The sequence below is a fragment of the Apodemus sylvaticus genome, chromosome 1 (genome assembly GCF_947179515.1).
Source record: "Apodemus sylvaticus chromosome 1, mApoSyl1.1, whole genome shotgun sequence".
NCBI classification, from domain to species: domain Eukaryota; kingdom Metazoa; phylum Chordata; class Mammalia; order Rodentia; family Muridae; genus Apodemus; species Apodemus sylvaticus.
The window spans coordinates 40,645,754-40,662,898 of NC_067472.1; the positions used below are offsets into that span (position 1 = coordinate 40,645,754).

At 43.3% G+C, this 17,145-nt stretch overlaps 1 protein-coding gene and 1 pseudogene across 1 annotated transcript in view; both read left to right on the forward strand.

The window, feature by feature from the left end:
- The window catches only part of Gda (guanine deaminase), a 680,631-nt gene that overhangs the window by 308,954 nt on the left and 354,532 nt on the right, over positions 1–17,145 (forward strand). The gene's annotated exons all lie outside the window — the stretch shown is intronic.
- Positions 6,693–16,852, forward strand: LOC127684094 (glyceraldehyde-3-phosphate dehydrogenase-like; annotated as a pseudogene).

Consider the following 17,145-nt stretch of genomic DNA (forward strand, 5'->3'; position numbering starts at 1 on the left):
AGTTAGAAAAAGTTATCAAGTGGCAGTTTCCTACCAAAGAAGTGAGGGCCCCAGAGTCAGCAAATGGAAACTTGAATGTAAGGGGTCACACATTGAGGTTAAACGGGGATTAATAATGAAGGTAGTCAGAGAAGTTGGGGGGTTAGGGCAAGATGGGAGAATAATTACCCAAAATGAGAAAGGGGGAGGAACCAAAAGGAACGCTGTGTGCTCTCCAGGGCAAGTAATTGATTTGTTGAGGCATATAGCACAGACTCCTTAGCAGTGAGGTTACACTCTGGGTATTGAACTATAAAGAGTTTTCATCTTAGTGTGGTGGTACACTCCTATAATCTCAGCAACCAGGAGACTGAGGTAGGAGAAACAGGAGTTTGAGGCTAGCCTGTACTACATAGTGAGATCTCGTCTCAAAACCAAAATTAGAAAGGAGTTTTCTGAGGCACAAATTCAGAAGTCAGAGTTTCAGCTTCAAGAACAGCATGTGCAGAGGTAATAAATTAAAATCAAGTTCTGTGGCTGGAGAGTAAACATAGAGGTGGGGACTGGCAAGCTGTGTGTCTGAAAAAGTAAGGGCTCTAGAACCCCCAAAGCACAGCTGACAACACACATTGCTCTCTCTCTCTCTCTCTCTCTCTCTCTCTCTCTCTCTCTCTCTCTCTCTCTCTGTGTGTGTGTGTGTGTGTGTGTGTGTGTCTGATCTGTCTCTCTGTGTCTCCCTCTGTATCTCTTTCTGCCTCTGTCTCTCTTTGTCTCCCCCTTCCTCTCTCTCTCTCTGTATCTCTCTGTCTCTTTAAATTGCTGTCTGTCTCTCTGTGTCTATCTCTGTCTGTCTGCATACTCAGAATGGCTTTTAACTCACTGTGATCAGGTTGATCCCTGTAATCAACTTGAAAATCATTTTTAAGCTTATAGAAAAAATTACAACAATGAAAGAAATTTCATGGTGATACATTTGGGACGCTCGGGCAGGAGGATTACAAAATTGAAGCCACCTTGGGCTACAAAGTAGGATCCTGTCTCAAATAACAAACTAAAACAGAAACAGATTTTGTAGAGAACCATTCTAATTGCTATCACTTTCCATTATCATTCTTGCTGTGTTTGTCTCCACACCATACACATGGGATGTTTTGACAGTCAATAAATCACATAGTCACTGAAGTGACTTTAGTAGTGTAAGAACAATCAGGCCTGCGGTTTAGTTCAATAGTAGATCATTGAGCTAGTGTCCATAGGACTATTGTCCAAGTCTGAGATCAATCCACAGGCTCATAAAAAGGAAAGAATACAAAGATAAAATGCTCATGGTGCTAGGAAAGCCTTCAGGAGTGTATTAGGTGACTAGAACAGCAATGATGGGTCATCAGACAAAGGCAGTCTTCCTTAGTGTGTGGAAGAAAGAAAAGTTAAGAGAAAACCTTTTTCCAGGTGGGCATGTCGGAGGGGAACTCTGGCTTGGGGACTTGGTATCTCAGTGGTAGAGGCTGTGGCAAAGCAAGAATTAGTGATAAAAACAATAGAACATAAATATATAGGTGTATAAATATTACCTACATACACATATATAATTCAATTATATAATAGTGTGATTTTCAAATCCTTTAGATAAATCAACTCATTTAATTTTTTTTCTAACAATCCTTTAAAGCTAAATAAGAATAGTCTCCTGTGTCTGGGAGCTCCCAACTAGGGAAGGGGCAAGAGAAATGGAGGGCCATAGATTATCTTTAAAATTTGTCTTGTTTGGTCAGGAAAGAAGTCTTAGAAATTAAGAGAACTGGCCGCTTTGTTGGACATCAATGGGAAAAGCATCAGTGGGAGGAGGGGCCCTTGGGCCTGAGAGCATTCGATGTCCCAGTGTAGGAGAATGCCAGGAAGGGAAGACTGGAGTGGGTGGTGGGTGGGGGAGCACCCTCATAGAGGCAGGAGGAGGGGGGATGAGAGAGGGGGTTTCCAAAAGGGAGATCTGGAAAGGGGAAAACATTTGAAATGTAAATAAAGAAAATATCCAATTAAAGCACTGGCAGCTCTTGCAGAAGACCTGGTTTTGGTTCCCAGCACCTACACAGTGGCTCATAGATATCTGTTACTCCAGTTCTAGGGGATCAACACCCTCTTCTGATTTCTCTTGGCACCAGACTCACACAGGCATGCATGCATGCAAGCAAGCAAACTCATATACACAAAATAAATAAATTAAAAAAATTTTAAAAGAAATTTGGAATATTTCACCTCCATTTACACCATGAGGTAGCCTGCTACTCTCCAGATCCTCCAACCTTGGCTGAAGCCTGTACTCTTCTCTTATGTAAATTCAAGTCTGTAAATGCTTTTGATTATATATTATATTAGTATCATCCATATCTAAAATGTGAAGAGTAGGAGATACTTTTGATTACAAATTATTTTTTGGATTAGGTGAAGCACGGCTACATTCAGAAATGGCAAATCATTTTAATTTCTGTTTAAATATTTACAATGGTTCATCTATCTCTGGCATTAAAATCAGTATTTCCCAAGCGCCCCCTTGTGGCATGGATTAATGATTCCCAAATGCCTGATGGATGGTAAGCAGAGAACAGAAAAGCAGATTCCTCTTTTCTGTGCTTGGTATTGCACTTCCAAGGTAAATGCCTGTGCACCACAGTGCACACCTGACTGTAGGTGTGTAATCCTACAGCTGTCCACAGCGATTTCCACTGTAGCTGCTGTGGAAGCCTACAGCTTAAAACCTTTTCACTGTCCTGGAAACACAGGAAACATATCTTTCAAAGGAATAAGAAAACAGAGACAATTTCTCATATTCTATGTAAAAGACAGGAAACAACTCACTCAAGGTCACCAGAAATGTAAATGTCAAGATAACGAGCAGAGCCCAGTGCCTCTGTGGCCTTAACTGCTGCAGCATGAGGAACTGGAGGGACACTGTCTGATCTAGTTCCTCTCACAGTGCTGATCTGGGAACTCTCGAGTTCTGCAAAGTTCCCTGTACCGCCATTGCCTCTGACAGAGGACAGCACAGGTAAAATGGACACGACATAGTCTTTAAAGACAAACGGTTTCCTTTGCAGCACTCGGCATACCCCAAAGATTACCTTTAAGGAGGTGAAGGGAAATAAGCAGGAGAAAGCAGTCCTCACAGGATGCTACGTTTCTTCTCAAGAATTAACCTGTAACTGACACTTGGCACCGCTGGGCAGGAGCCTTCATCCCTCAATGTCAGCACTGCCTGATATTCTATGTTCCGTGGGCCTTGTTACTTGAAGGTGAAGCTGAAACCAGGCAGAGGGTAAGTGTCTGGGGTCACAGTTACTAGGGAGTTGAGGCAGAAGAATCACTTGATTTTTGTTCTGAACCATGCTGGGCAACAGATCTAGACTACTCTTAAAAGTAAAAATGAGACAGCAATAGGAAATGAAACGGAATATGCAGGGAAGGAGCAGAAGAGATGCTCAGCTGGTAAGGTGATTGCTCTGCATCATGGGGACCTGAGTCGGATTCCTTGCATCCATGTAAAGATACAGTCATGGTGGCATTTACCTGTACTTTTACCTTAACACTGGGAAGGCGGAGACTTGTGGGGATCCCAAAGACTCAATGGCCAGCGAGTCTGGTTGAATCAGTGAGATGCAGCAGGTTCAGTGATTTATACACACAGTCTTTGTGAGTGCAAGATTGCTTTGAGTATCATAAGAATCTTCGAATTCTTGATCAGGGTTGGAACTGCTGAAGACTGGGGGTTTTTGAAGCTGGACTTAACACACCTCAGTAGATGACCATAAGCCGATTACAGGAGCCAAGGGGGAAAAGGATACGGATGGCTTGGGCATGGGATGTCCTCCATGGGCCCACGTGTTGGAAAACTTGGTGCCCAACTTGTGCTGCTGTTCAGGAAGGTTGAGGAATGGTTAGGAGGTGGAGCCTTGCTAGAGGAAATAGGACACAGGAGCTAGACTTTATAGACTGACCCATCTTCCTGTCCCTTCTCTGCTTCCCACGTGTGGATGCAGTGTGAGTATACAGGCCCTGTTCATAGCACCATGCCTTCCCTGCCTCCTACCATGTATTCCCCGCCATGGTGGACTGTATTCCTTTAGGACCGTGAACCTAAGGTCAATTCTTTATATTTATGTTTCTTTTGTTAGGGAATCTTATCACAGCAACAAGACAGTATCTAGGACACGCTACAAGTGAGGACCTCGTGCTGCCCTGATACTTAATGAATCTCACAGTGTGAAATAAGTGAAGATTGGAATCATCTCTACTGGGATTGGTCATTGTCTTAGTGCTTCCTGGGCTGAGTCGGTAAGGAGGTCACACACTCCCTGTGCATGCTCACTCAGCCCGAGGCCCAGCCAGAGACATGTGCAAATATCCAATCACAGAAGTGGCGACACGTGACTAGCTCATGATCCTTCACTAGCCATGCCCTTAATTCCAAGGAGAGTAACCCCTGTTTCACACCATAAGTACATTTCTCTCAGATGGTTTTTGGGTCCTTTGCCCAAATCTACTTTGTGAAGTTCTGATCTGCTCTGACATTCAGAGCTGGCCTTGGGGGACTGGGGATAGAGGGTGTGTTTGTAAGGACACACCAGCAGAATGGGTATCCCCCGAGAGCTTATTAAACATGCAAAAACTTAGTGCCCCACTCTGAGCCTTCAAAGGAAGATTTGATACTTTATCAAGACCCCGGAGGGGTTCATATGTGCTTCATATGTTTGAGAGATGCTGTCCTAAAGGACAACTTCTGAACGTTACGGCTGGGAAAGTCACAAAAGTTTACCTGGGCCAGTTCAGAAAACTAGGGAGCATTCTTACAATTCTACTCCCAAGATTGCAGAATGGATAAGTATCTTAACTTTAGATGATACAAGAGTCCAGATTCATCTGTCTTTCATCCAATCAGATTTCCTATCCATGCTGGTGCATTGCTTCCCAAATTCAGAGGGTACTTCCCGGCAGAATTCAAGTATCAGGGTCTGAAATAGATTACGTAAGCAGACAGCAACTCTGGGCCTGTAATGAGATACCGGGACCTCAGCAAATTACTGGGGTTTTCTTGATTAGTCACTAATCAATAGTATGGAGACAGTGCTGTCGATCTTATGTATTTCCCAAGGAAGTTAAAGGATCTAAAAATTCCCAGGCTCGGGTGGGGATGGCTCAGTGGGTAAAGTGCTTGCTGTGCAAAGGAGAGGACTGGAGGTAGGATTCATCCGTGGCCTCCCACACCAAGGCCACCGCAGTTGATAAGAGGCTTATCACATCTCGGGAGGCGCTCCTTTCATCTACACTGCCCCTCCCCTGGCTCTGCATGCTGCTGAGTCCTAGCCCTTTTTAGTGCCTTTGCTTCTGATACCCTTAAATTTATCTTTTAGTCTAGGATCAGATGGATTCTGTTTCTAACATCTGTGTGTGTGTGTGTGTGTGTGTGTATGTGTGTGTGTGAAGTGTGTACATGCTGCAGCATACATGCAGTCGGCGACAACTTGTGGACACCTTGCTACAAGTTCAAGGCCAATTTGGTCAACGTAGTGAGTTACAGGACTACATAGAATGACCTTATCTAGAATAAACAATCAAAACAAGAAAGGAAAAACAAAGATGAAGTGAAGAAATAATAGAACTGGTTGATGGACACATGAGTGTTGATTATATTTTGTATAGCTCACCTGCATTTATAAAATTAATGACTTTTCATCAATAAAACATTCATTAAGAATATTAAGAGCTTATTTTCTATTTATTATAAACTGTCTTGGCCATAAGCCACCATTGCTGTTTGGGGGATTCAAGGGGCCAGTGGGTCTATGGTGGTTTCAAGGCCACCACTAAAGCCTCAGTTCTAAGGACTCAATCTACGCCTCCTCTAAATCTAGTATTACACATTCAGTAAAAATGGAAAGTAACAAAAATCCTGGCTTTGATACTTAACAGTTATTCAATCTTAAAATGGTTGGCCTCATTTTTCTTATCTTCAAAATGGCACTAATGACTCCAACTTTACCGGATTGCTGTGATTACCAAATGAGATAAAATCGCACTAAGTGCTTGGGACACATTACCAGGTTACCAATGTGTTAACTTCCTTCCCCACAATGAAATACAAGTTAGTATGTAACTATAGCTATCAATAACAAGAAATGTAACCAGTACATTATTTAACTACTATCCAGATGTTTACTGAGTGGCTGCTCTCTGTCTAATATTTTGATACTGGGTGAGTAGCTTCACCCTCACAGTTGAAACCTCAAAGCCAAGCCCCTGGAGAGATTTTGGGTACACATCATGAAAGAATCTATAGAAGGTGGCTTAGTGGAGAAGAGCGCTTGCTTCACAATGGTGAAGACCAGAGTTTGCATCTTTAGTACCCACATACGATAAGCAGGCGTGGCTATCTGTGCTTGCAATCCCAGGGCGGGGTTGTTGGAGTAGTGGAGACAGGAGATGTTGAGGTTTGCTGGCCAGCCTAGGTCGTGGAAAAGATAAGTTCCAGGTTCAGTGAGAGACAGGTCCTGAAGAAATAAGGTGGAAAGTAAGAGGACAGAAACCTGATGTCCCCTCCGGCCTCTGCAGGCACATGCATGGGCAAGTGCACTTACATACGCATGCACACATGTGCATACACTACAGACATACACACATGCACCACATGAGCACACACCAAAATGAGAAATGGAGTTACGGATATGTCCCTCTACGCGAGTAAATGTTTAATAAATAATGACAATGTGACCCTTTCTGCCAGCTTGGTACTTAAGGCCATTCATACTCTATGCTTCTAATGAGTCAGCACTAAGCTGGAGATAATGATTTCCTAAAACTACCTGGAAGGCTGGCTATGTCACCTCTGCAAAATGGATTCCAAATACATACCTTCCCAGAGGCCAGGAGGGAGAGGTCTGAACTCCTGGGAAGAGAGATGGTGTTTTGTTCTAGTTTACAAAAAATATCATTAGATTCCATTTCCAGAAACTGTCTCCTGGATGACTCAAATGAGAGCTAAGGAAACAGAATGCATATTTTTAATTGATTATTTCTTTTAACTAAATCCCAAGGGGTGTTGATGATGGCATGAACTATGGCCGTGAGTCCCACAATATTGTCAGTTGGCCATGGATGACCTTGGTCAGAGGAGATAAGTAGTTATTAGTGCCAGAGACATTGTTGAAGATTTTAAGTGAGTTGTTGTAGTATTCCTGGTACAAAAACATAAACATGGGTCCATTAGGAGAACAGAAGAGATGGTGGCTCTTTTGGCTTCCCCTTTCAAGTAGGCCCTACCCTTCCCAATGGCTGTTAAAAGACTAATAGATTCCACAACATATTTGGCACTGGCCTCAGCCCATTGGACTGGCAAGATCTCACTCCAGGAAGATGGAGCTGGCTTTTGCACAGTCACTTTTCTTCTTATCCCTCTTTACTGTACTATGCAACTTGCTGTGGGTGGCATCATACAAGACTGTGTGATTGAGGTCAATGAAGGGGTCATTCATGTCAATAATATCTACTTTGCTATACTAATCCACACACTTCAACCTTCCCCACCATGTTTCAGGAACAAACTAGCACTACATGAGAAGATGGAGCTGTTCTTGGGAGGACTAAGGCGGAGAGCCTCTACTTTAATTTTTTGAGACATGGCATCTCATTGAACCAAGCTCCAGAAATCCTCTTGTGTACACACACACACACACACACACACACACACCAGCTGGGTATATATGCCTGCTGCTATGCCTGGATCTTTAACCTGGATTTGGTGGGCCAAAGCTGAATTCCTCATAACTGTCAGCAAGCACTCCACCAACTGAGTCATCTCCTCAGACCCTGGATTTTTTTATTTTTTTATCTCTTTAAGTCAGCCTTAGTCTTTCAGAGGTAATATTTTCAATATCGAAGAGGAACTAAGCTAGTGTAGAGTTGAGATGCTGTTTTTCCCTGTTATCGTGGTAGCTGGGGGAACCAGGTTCAATCCCCAGTACTCTCTTGAAATTAGAATACTCTCTGCAAGCATGACTATTACAGAGTAGCCCTACAAGAAAAGTACAATAATAGTCAAACAAAAATTACTCAACTCAAAACATCAATGATTTTAGGAAATAAAGGGGTGATGGCATTAGGGTGTATACTAATATATTAGTTACCATGTGTATGAGTGGAAAGGAAAAGAGAGAAAGAGAAAAACCCTCAGGGCCCCAGAATGAGTCTAGAGGTTAGTACCGAATTGTTGGAGAAAGCATAGGAGAGGAACAGACTTTTAGAAGCAGGATCAACAGTGTCAGTGGGAAAGTGTGGTCTGGCTGTTTGGGTAGAAGAAGGTGGGCTGAGAAGGGAGAGTGTCATAAAAACATTATCACATTATAAAAGTCATTCCCAGCTCTCAGGAGGCTAAGACTTGGAACTCACACTCTGGTTAGCCTGGAGATTTGGAGAAGGAAAAGGGAAAAGAGATAGGGAGACCCGTGGGTGGGGGTGGGTGGGGCCTGCTGGCCTGCCAAACAGGCAGGAGAATATTGAATCAATCAAGGGAGACAGAGTTGGATGGGATCATGGGTGCCAAAGCCAGTTGCCCTTGTCAACACAAACACACACACACACACACACACACACACACACACACACACACACACACACACAGGAATAAGAACTAGTTTATTCCGGAGCCAAATTTTAGTGACCACACTCCAGGAACATAGATTTAGGTCTCCCCCAAATATCATGTCCCCATGTGGGTGCAGTTCCATGAAGTTTTTATAGTCACAAAACAAAGAAAAGTTATTAATTAAGGAAAAATTTAAATACATCAGTGGAAAAATCTGGTAGGTTGTTACAGCACGAAGGAGGAATCTCAGCGACAGGCCTCAGATGTTATCTTAGCCCTTTGATTTGTAGAGAATCGAGTTTTGTTAATACATTGCAAAGGATTTTATCAGTTTATCAGGGTTTTAGGTCCAACACAGAGATAAGCAAGGAATGGCTCTCAGACCAAGAAAAACTATAATTAGTCCCTAGACCTGCAACATTCCAAATTCTGCCAGTTGAAGTTTTAAGCAGACAATTACATTTGTAGATGTGGCTTCTTTCCAGGGTTTCTTGTTTACAGCCTGATTGTTGCTTTGCTGGATTCCAACTCAAGTCTGAGTCTCTGGGTATTCCTTCCCTGGCTCCCAGAAGTCTGCTGTGCAAGCATTCCTGCTAGGTCTCAGGGCCCCCTTTGGGGGATCTGTTTACAGCTGGAGCCTGATGAGTAGGTGACCAGGCTTCCTCAGTGGTTTCTCAGGAGCTGGATGTGCATGTAGGTGTGTTTCAGACCGCTCGCTGGTTACCAGTGCTGGCCCTGTGCTTGGGGACTTTCTTTTAAATCAGTGTTGCAATACAATATTTTTGATGTTGTTAAGGATTTATTTATTTATTGTATGTATGTGAGCACACTGTTACTCTCTACAGACACACCAGAAGAGGGCATCAGATCCCATTACAGATGGTTGTGAGCCACCATGTAGTTGCTGGGACTGAACTCAGGACCTCTGGAAGAGCAGTCAGTGCTCTTAACCTCTGAGCCATCTTTGCAGCCCTACAATCCCCACCCCATTTTTTGCCTAAAAACTTTACATAATTCTCATATGCAGAATATGAAATATGCATGCACATCAAACCTTTACTGATCACAAGTCATAAAGTTATTTATATTTTACATTAATTTTCCTTTATTCTTAACAATTTCATACAAGGACATATGGTCATCTTGATCCCCCGAGTCCTTACAACATATCCCTTTCAGCTTCATGTCCTATTTTTTCCACTTATTTATTATTATTTATTCATTTATTTATTTCACTTTATTTATTTCTCTTGATAATTCACTAAACCCAGTTAGAGTTTCCCATGTGCATATTGATGTAGAGCAATGAGAAATTTATTTTAATGCACTTCTTTGTTATGCATATAATTTTGCCTCTTATTTAAAATGTAATCAAATTTGTATGCTAATGAGATGGACATGGTTGGCTATTTCTATATAAAAGATAAAATCATGGCTGAACATTTGATAATGCAGGGTGTAGAGTTTTACAGAGCTGATCTATATTTTTATTTTATAATTGTCAATGCTAAAAATCACACATCACATGAACAAAATAAAAAATGACAGAACTATGCTTGGTGACATTTCAAAAACTGCTGCACATTTTGTCCTCATCCCAAGCCAAAATGTATTTGATATCTTCTTATGAAACTCCAGCCTTAATTTTAAAAATCAAATATTCCAACAGAAGATAGCCCAAAGTCAAACTAACCTTATACATGCTGAGTGCCAGTCATGAGAAAGGATTAAATATTTTTATTTTGTATAATTAGGCCATGATGTTTCTATAAGAGTGAGAAACTGTAAGTACAGTAAAAATACTGCTATTTATAACATATAATCATCTCAAATCCAACATGTATGATGCAAAATGTACATGTATGCTCAGAAAAATGTGCCAATGAGGTCATGTGACATAACCTGGGCAAGCATTGCCAGCAGTACCCCAAATTCATTACAAGTTTAGTTTTGGCTTCAGTTTTAGTTGCACAATACAAAGTCTTTAACCACTGCCAAAGTTTTTGCAAGCTCTGCATTCCGTTACACAACCCCATATGGGGTCATGGCCCGCAGCTGAAGACACTGGGCTCTAAGGAACACATGTTTTCCCTTGTTCTCTTTTCCAGATCGAACCCAGAGACTCAGCAACACTAGCTGCCACTGCGCCAAACCTCAGTTCTGGTACCTGCATTTCTTGTTCAGGTTGAGGTAGTCATGTGTTCATCTTTGCAATAAGGGAGGCTTTTTCTCCATAGACTTTCTGAGAAGGGAGAGAGGTTTCCCTGGAGAACCATGGGCTTCCTATCAAATAGATCTGGGGAAAGGATGAGGTAGCCCATAGGTTGGCCTTGAGATTGTAGGCGAATTACTTAATTTGAGTACAGCTTTCTTCATCTATAAATTAGAAACTGCTGCGTCCAAAGCTCTGAAGCTGCGGTGTATGATCCAAAAACCATCTGACACCGAGACTCAAGATTCTGCACATTTAATTAATGCTACACTTCATTTAACTTCTTTGTTTTCAGACGTTAAAACAAAGGCCTAGGGAAAGTGTCTTTTATAGCCAAGGTCTTGTGGCATATAGTAGAGTGTGGACCAGAACTTGGTCCTCTTATCCAGATGCTGGGTATTAAATCTCAAGGCTAAACAAGCACTCTGTTGCTAGGTGACATCTCAGCCACCACCCCCCCCTCTTTGTTTTTTGTTTGCTTTTTTTTTTTTTTTGGTTGATCCACTGGTAACCTATTCTGAGGCGAGTTTGATGTCTTCACACAACTATTTAACTACTGTTTGAAGCTGAAGCATCCATACTTCCTCAGCGATGCTGATGGACATCCCCACATGACAGAGACTTTTCACTCGCCTTGTAAGGACTTACTGAAATGTAACAGGTCTGTAGAGTAATGAGGATGTCACTGGGGAGAAAGCTGAATGAATCAGAAAGTCCTTGGTATCTACCCGGTTGCTGATAATCCACAGATTTCATAGATGGAAAGGTGTCATCCCAGGAGAACAGGAAAGCCCTTTAAAAAGCCATCTTGATTGCGGCTACTGTGTGCAATGTGCTCTTCCTCTGATGCTTTGGGGCTGGCTTTCGTAGGCCTGAAGACTCCCAAAAGCGAATGATTTTGACAGGATGACATAAATTATGTATGAGTATCAATTGAATATTCAAGCATAATGAGTTTATGGAATCCAAGAGAATGTTTCCATTGAGACGCTGCAATACTGCTATTGTTAGGATCAGGACCCAGCTGATTCCTTACAGGGAGGCTTTGTGCATATTTGAAAGAGGCACCCCCTCTGGGTGATGTGGTCCTGTGGGTACATGACTTGGCAAGCAGAGGACGAGCGGAATCTTAGGCCCCTTTTGTCCCATTGGCTGGATGCCTTTGTGCAATGCACAAACTGCTCCCTTTAAGTGGCAGTCCCGATTGCCCTTGGAACCCTGTGCCAGCAGAAGAGATTTACAAGCTTAAAAGTGCCTGTGTGGCTCTTCGCAGAGTACATTTGAAAGATGCGGAAGTGACAGGCCATTTTTTCCATTACCCTCACCCCGAATTCATTTGCAAGGGGTAAAGCCTCAGATTCAAACATCCCCTGAAAGCCGGTGTAGGCTTCGTGATGGAGAACTAGGTTAGAATCTCTTACCCAGTCTTGATGGACTGAACCTGAGGGTAGTGCTCCGGGATTTGCCACTGTGTGGTGCCACAGTAGAGAGGACAAAAAGTTGCATGGGGTTGGGGGCATGAGGCAAAGAAAAGAAAGAAAAGGGATTCATAGGAATCAGACTGTATGTACTTCTGGCTCCAAGACACAAAGGCGTAGATATACATCTTCCCACATCTCCTGGTCATTTCATGGGAAAACAGTGCTAGAGAAAAGATGAGTTTGACGGAAGGAACATGGCAGCCTCCACCTCTACACCTCTTCGCTTCATAAAATTTAAACAGGAAGTGCAAGAATGCTAGCACTTGCAGACAAGCAGCCCTAAGAAAAGCCAGTTCTTCCTGGCTGCAGGACAAGGGAAAAGATTGCCTTGCAGAAAACCTCAGTTCAGTCTACTAGAGCTAAGTATCATGGCATGAACTGTGTCCTAGTAATACAACAGCAAAACTGCGTGAAGAGGCTGCACTCATGTTCTTAGCCAGCTGCCTCAAGATCCTCTTCCTCCACCTCAACCCATGGGACTAAGGAAGACCCAGTCGGGAGGCAGGATTTTCATAGGCACTTGGTAGAAACGAGCCTCCTGCATCTTCTACTCCAGCTGCTGATGTGTAGGGAGCCGGGTCTTCTACCTTTGCTCAGCATTGATTGGGTGCTGTTCCCAATTCAGGTGGTACCAGAGGGGACAGGGTGGGAAGCTAGTAAGGGCTAACTATATAAATATACTGCTTATTACTGATGTTTGGTTAACATGACACAAGCTAGAGGAATGTGGGAAGAAGAACCTCCATTGAGAAAATGCCTTCACCCATATGGCCTGTAGGTGAGTTGGTCGACTATTTCCTTAGATTAATGACTGATGGGGAAGGGCCCAGCCCATTGTGGGTGGTTTCTGCCTCTGGGAAGGTCGCTGATCCTTGGTTGTATGCGAAAGCAGGCTAAGCAAACCATGGAGAGCCAGCCGGTAAACAACAGTCTTTCCTGTGTCAGCTCCTGCCTCCGGTTTCTGCTCTTGCTTCCCTCAGTGATGGGGTATAACTGAGACTTGTAAGATGAAATACAATCTTTCCTCTGCAAGCTGCTTTTAGCCATGGTGCTTCATCACAGCAATAGAAACCATAAGGCAATATACTGTACTATACTATACTATACTATACTATACTATACTATACTATACTGCACTGTGCTATACTATAATCTAGTAGTAACTAGGTTCCCCAGAGCCCATTTGGCAGAAGCCTGAACTCACTCCACCCAGCAGTAAGGTAATATTCTTCTGGTTTTGTGCTTCAGTGGAAGTCAACTAAGTAAGCCATATTTCCACATCAGTTGACAATAATAAAGTGTCACCACCCTCCTTCACTGGTGCTAGCAGAGCTATTAAAGTGGAAGAATCGGTTCGACCCAGAGCCTCAGCACAATAACGAGAGTGCTCAAGATACAGCTGAAAACCACTAATATCACGAGTCAGGAACAGCCAGCCATGCCGGCACTCACTTGTTAATCCTAGTGCTTTGCAAAGATGAAGAAGAATGACCCTGAGCTTCAGGCCAATCTAAGCAACATAGCGAGACAAAATACTGTCTCAAGAAGAAATCAAAACACTCCCCAAAACAAACAAAACTAAACAAAAACCCAATGCAGCCAACAACGACAAACTAGAAGAAACTACTAATGGAGACAAGCCCAAGATTAAACAAATGCTAGAATTATCTGACAAGAATTTAAGAGCTGTCGGTTGGAGAGATATCTCAGCTGTTAAGAGCACTGGCTGCTTTTCCAGGGGTCCTGAGTTCAATTCCCAGGACCCACATGGTAGCTTACAACCATCTATAAAGAGATCTGGCATGCAGACATAGATGCAGCACAGCACTCGTACATTTAATTAATTAATTAATTAATTAATTAATTATAGAGCTGTCATCATAAAAATACTTTAAACAAGTAACCAAAACACACTTAAAAAAATGAAAATCTGACAATTTTAAGCAAAAGGTAGTTGATATAAAAAGAAGCCAAACAGGGACTAGATGCTCATTGCTGCTTTTGCGAAGGACCAAGATTGGATTGCCAGCACATACAAGGTGGCCACAACCATTTGCAACAACAGTTCCAGGGGGTCCCATCCCCCTCTGTCTTTGGAGGACACCAGTCATACACATGGTGCACATACACACATGCAGGCAAAGCACTCAGACACATAAAGTAAATAAGAAAAAATGTAAAAAGAAGCCAACCAGAAATCTTGCAAATTGAGAATAAAGCAATCAGCATAAAACTTCAATCAAATATTGGGCATGGTGGCTCCTGCCTGGAAGCCGAGGCAGGCAGATCTCTGTGAGTTCAAGGCCAGCCTGATCAGCATAGTGAGTTCCAGGTCAGCCAGGACCAGCCAGAGTTTCAGACATAAAGAAGCTAAGTCTCGACAACCAAAACCAACCACACACAAAACAAAGACAACAACAGCAACAACAAACCAAACCAAAACAAACCAAAACAAACCAAAACAAAACAAAAACAAAACCCTTCCATCAATGAGATCATGAGCATAATGTAAGGGGTCATAAAACCAATGAACCTGAAGCTAGGATGATATAAATTAAATTACCCAATCTGAACAATAGAAAGAAATAGGTTGGAAAAATAATGGACAGAGAACCCTAGGGTGTATGAAACTATAAAACTGGTACAATATTCATGAGGGTAAGACTTAAATTAAAAGGTGTTTAAGGAAATTGTTGTCAGTTGGGCTTGGTGGTGCCATCTGAACTCTTGGGGGGTGGAAACACCAGGATTGTGAGTTTCAGGACAGCTCAGCCTACACAGCAAAATCTGGTCTGAAAAATAAAAAAATAAACATAAATAAATAAATAAAAATGGAAAGATTTTTCTAAACTTCCAAAAGTACATAAATATTTAAGAAACAGAGGGCAAAACCCCAAACAGAAGAATGAATTCTTCTTTCTCTTAAGAAAGAACCAAATGCCAAGGTCAACCTCGAAGCCAGGTGGGTCACATTAAAAACAAACAAAATGTGTGGTCGGTGTCATAGGGCAGTAGGTCATACACCCCGCTCGGGCATTCATAGTGTCATTTTAGGAAAGTTTGCATAGTTTGGATGTCCCCCAGAGGCTTGGTCTCCACCCAGTGCCACTTTTGGGAGGTGGTGGGACCTTTAAGAAGTGGTAGTGGTGGGGTGCAAGCTAGTACTCAGGAGGCAGAAGAAGGCCAATCTCTGAGTTAGAGGCCAGCCTGGTTTACAGAGTGATTTCCAGGACTTCCAAGGCTACACAGAGAAACCTGTCTCCAAAAGATATGAAAAAAGAGTATCTGCTCCTCCCTGTCCAGAGACAGCTGCATGTTCTTGTGTAGTGCCAGCCTTGTCCCGTAGACAAAATGATGAAGGTCGGTGTGAACAGATTTGGCGTATTGGGTGCCTGGTTACCAGGGCTGCCTTCTACTCTGTATCTGGCAAAGTGCAGATTGTTGCCATCAATGACCCCTTCATTGACCTCAACTATATGATATACATGTTCCACTATGACTCCACTCATGGCAAATTCAATACCATGATTCAGTCAAGGTTGAGAATGGGAAGTTTGTCATCAATGGGAAGCCCATCACCATCTTCCAGTAGTGAAATCCCACTAACATCAAATGGGGTGGTGCTGGTGCTTAGTATGTCATGGAGTCTACTGGCAAGACACTACCATGGAGAAAGCCCGGCCCACTTGAAGGGTGGGGTCAAAAAGGTCATCATCTCTGCCCCTTCTGCTGATGCCCCCATGTTTGTGATGGGTGTGAACCATGAGAAATATGACAACTCACTCAAGATTATCTGCAATGGGCTGGGCAGTAGTGGCAAATTCCTCTAATCCCAGCACTTGGGAGGCAGAGACAGAAGGATCTCTGAGTTCAAGGCCAGTCTGGTCTACACAGTGAGTTCCAGGACAGCCAGGGCTACACAGAGAAACCATGTCTCAAAAAAGAAAAAAGAAAAACAACAAAAAAAAATTAGCAGCAATGCATCCTGCACCACCAACTGCTTAGCTCCCCTAGCCAAAGTCATCCATGACAACTTTGGCATCATGGAAGGGCTCATGACCATCGTCCATGCCTTTACCGCCACCCAGAAGACTGTGGATGGCCCCTCTGGGAAGCTGTGGTGTGATGGCCGTGGGGCTGCCCAGAACACATCATCCCTGCATCCACTGGTGCTGCCAAGGCTGTGGGCAAGGTCATCCCAGAGCTGAATGGGAAGTTCACTGGCATGGCCTTCTGTGTTCCTACCCACAATGTATCCATTGTGGATCTGACGTGCCGCCTGGAGAAACCTGCCAAGTATGACGATATCAAGAAGATGGTGAAGAGGCACCAGACAGCCCACTAAAGGGTATCCTGGGCTACACTGAGGACCAGGTTGTCTCCTGAGACTTCAACAGCAGCTCCCACTCTTCCACCTTTGATGCTGGGGCTGGCATTGCTCTCAATGACAACTTTGTAAAGCTCGTTTCCTGGTGTGACAATGAATATGGCTACAGCAACAGGGTGGTGGACCTCATGGCCTACATGGCCTCCAAGAGTAAGAAGCCCTGAACCACCCACTCTCAATTGCTGAGGAGTCCCTGTCCCAATGGGCCCCCAACACTGAGCGTCTCCCTCACAATTTCCATCCCAGACCCTCATAATAGCAGGAGGGGCCCAGAGAGCCCTCCCTAGTCTCTTGAATAACATCAATAAAGTTAACTGCACCACCACCCCCGCCCCCCCAAAAAAAAGAGAAAAGGAAAAAGAGAAAAGTTGTGCCCAGAGGCTAGAGAGATCGATGGTTGGGTACTGGCTGCTTTTCCTGAAGACATGAGTTCCGTTCCAAGCACCCACATGACAGC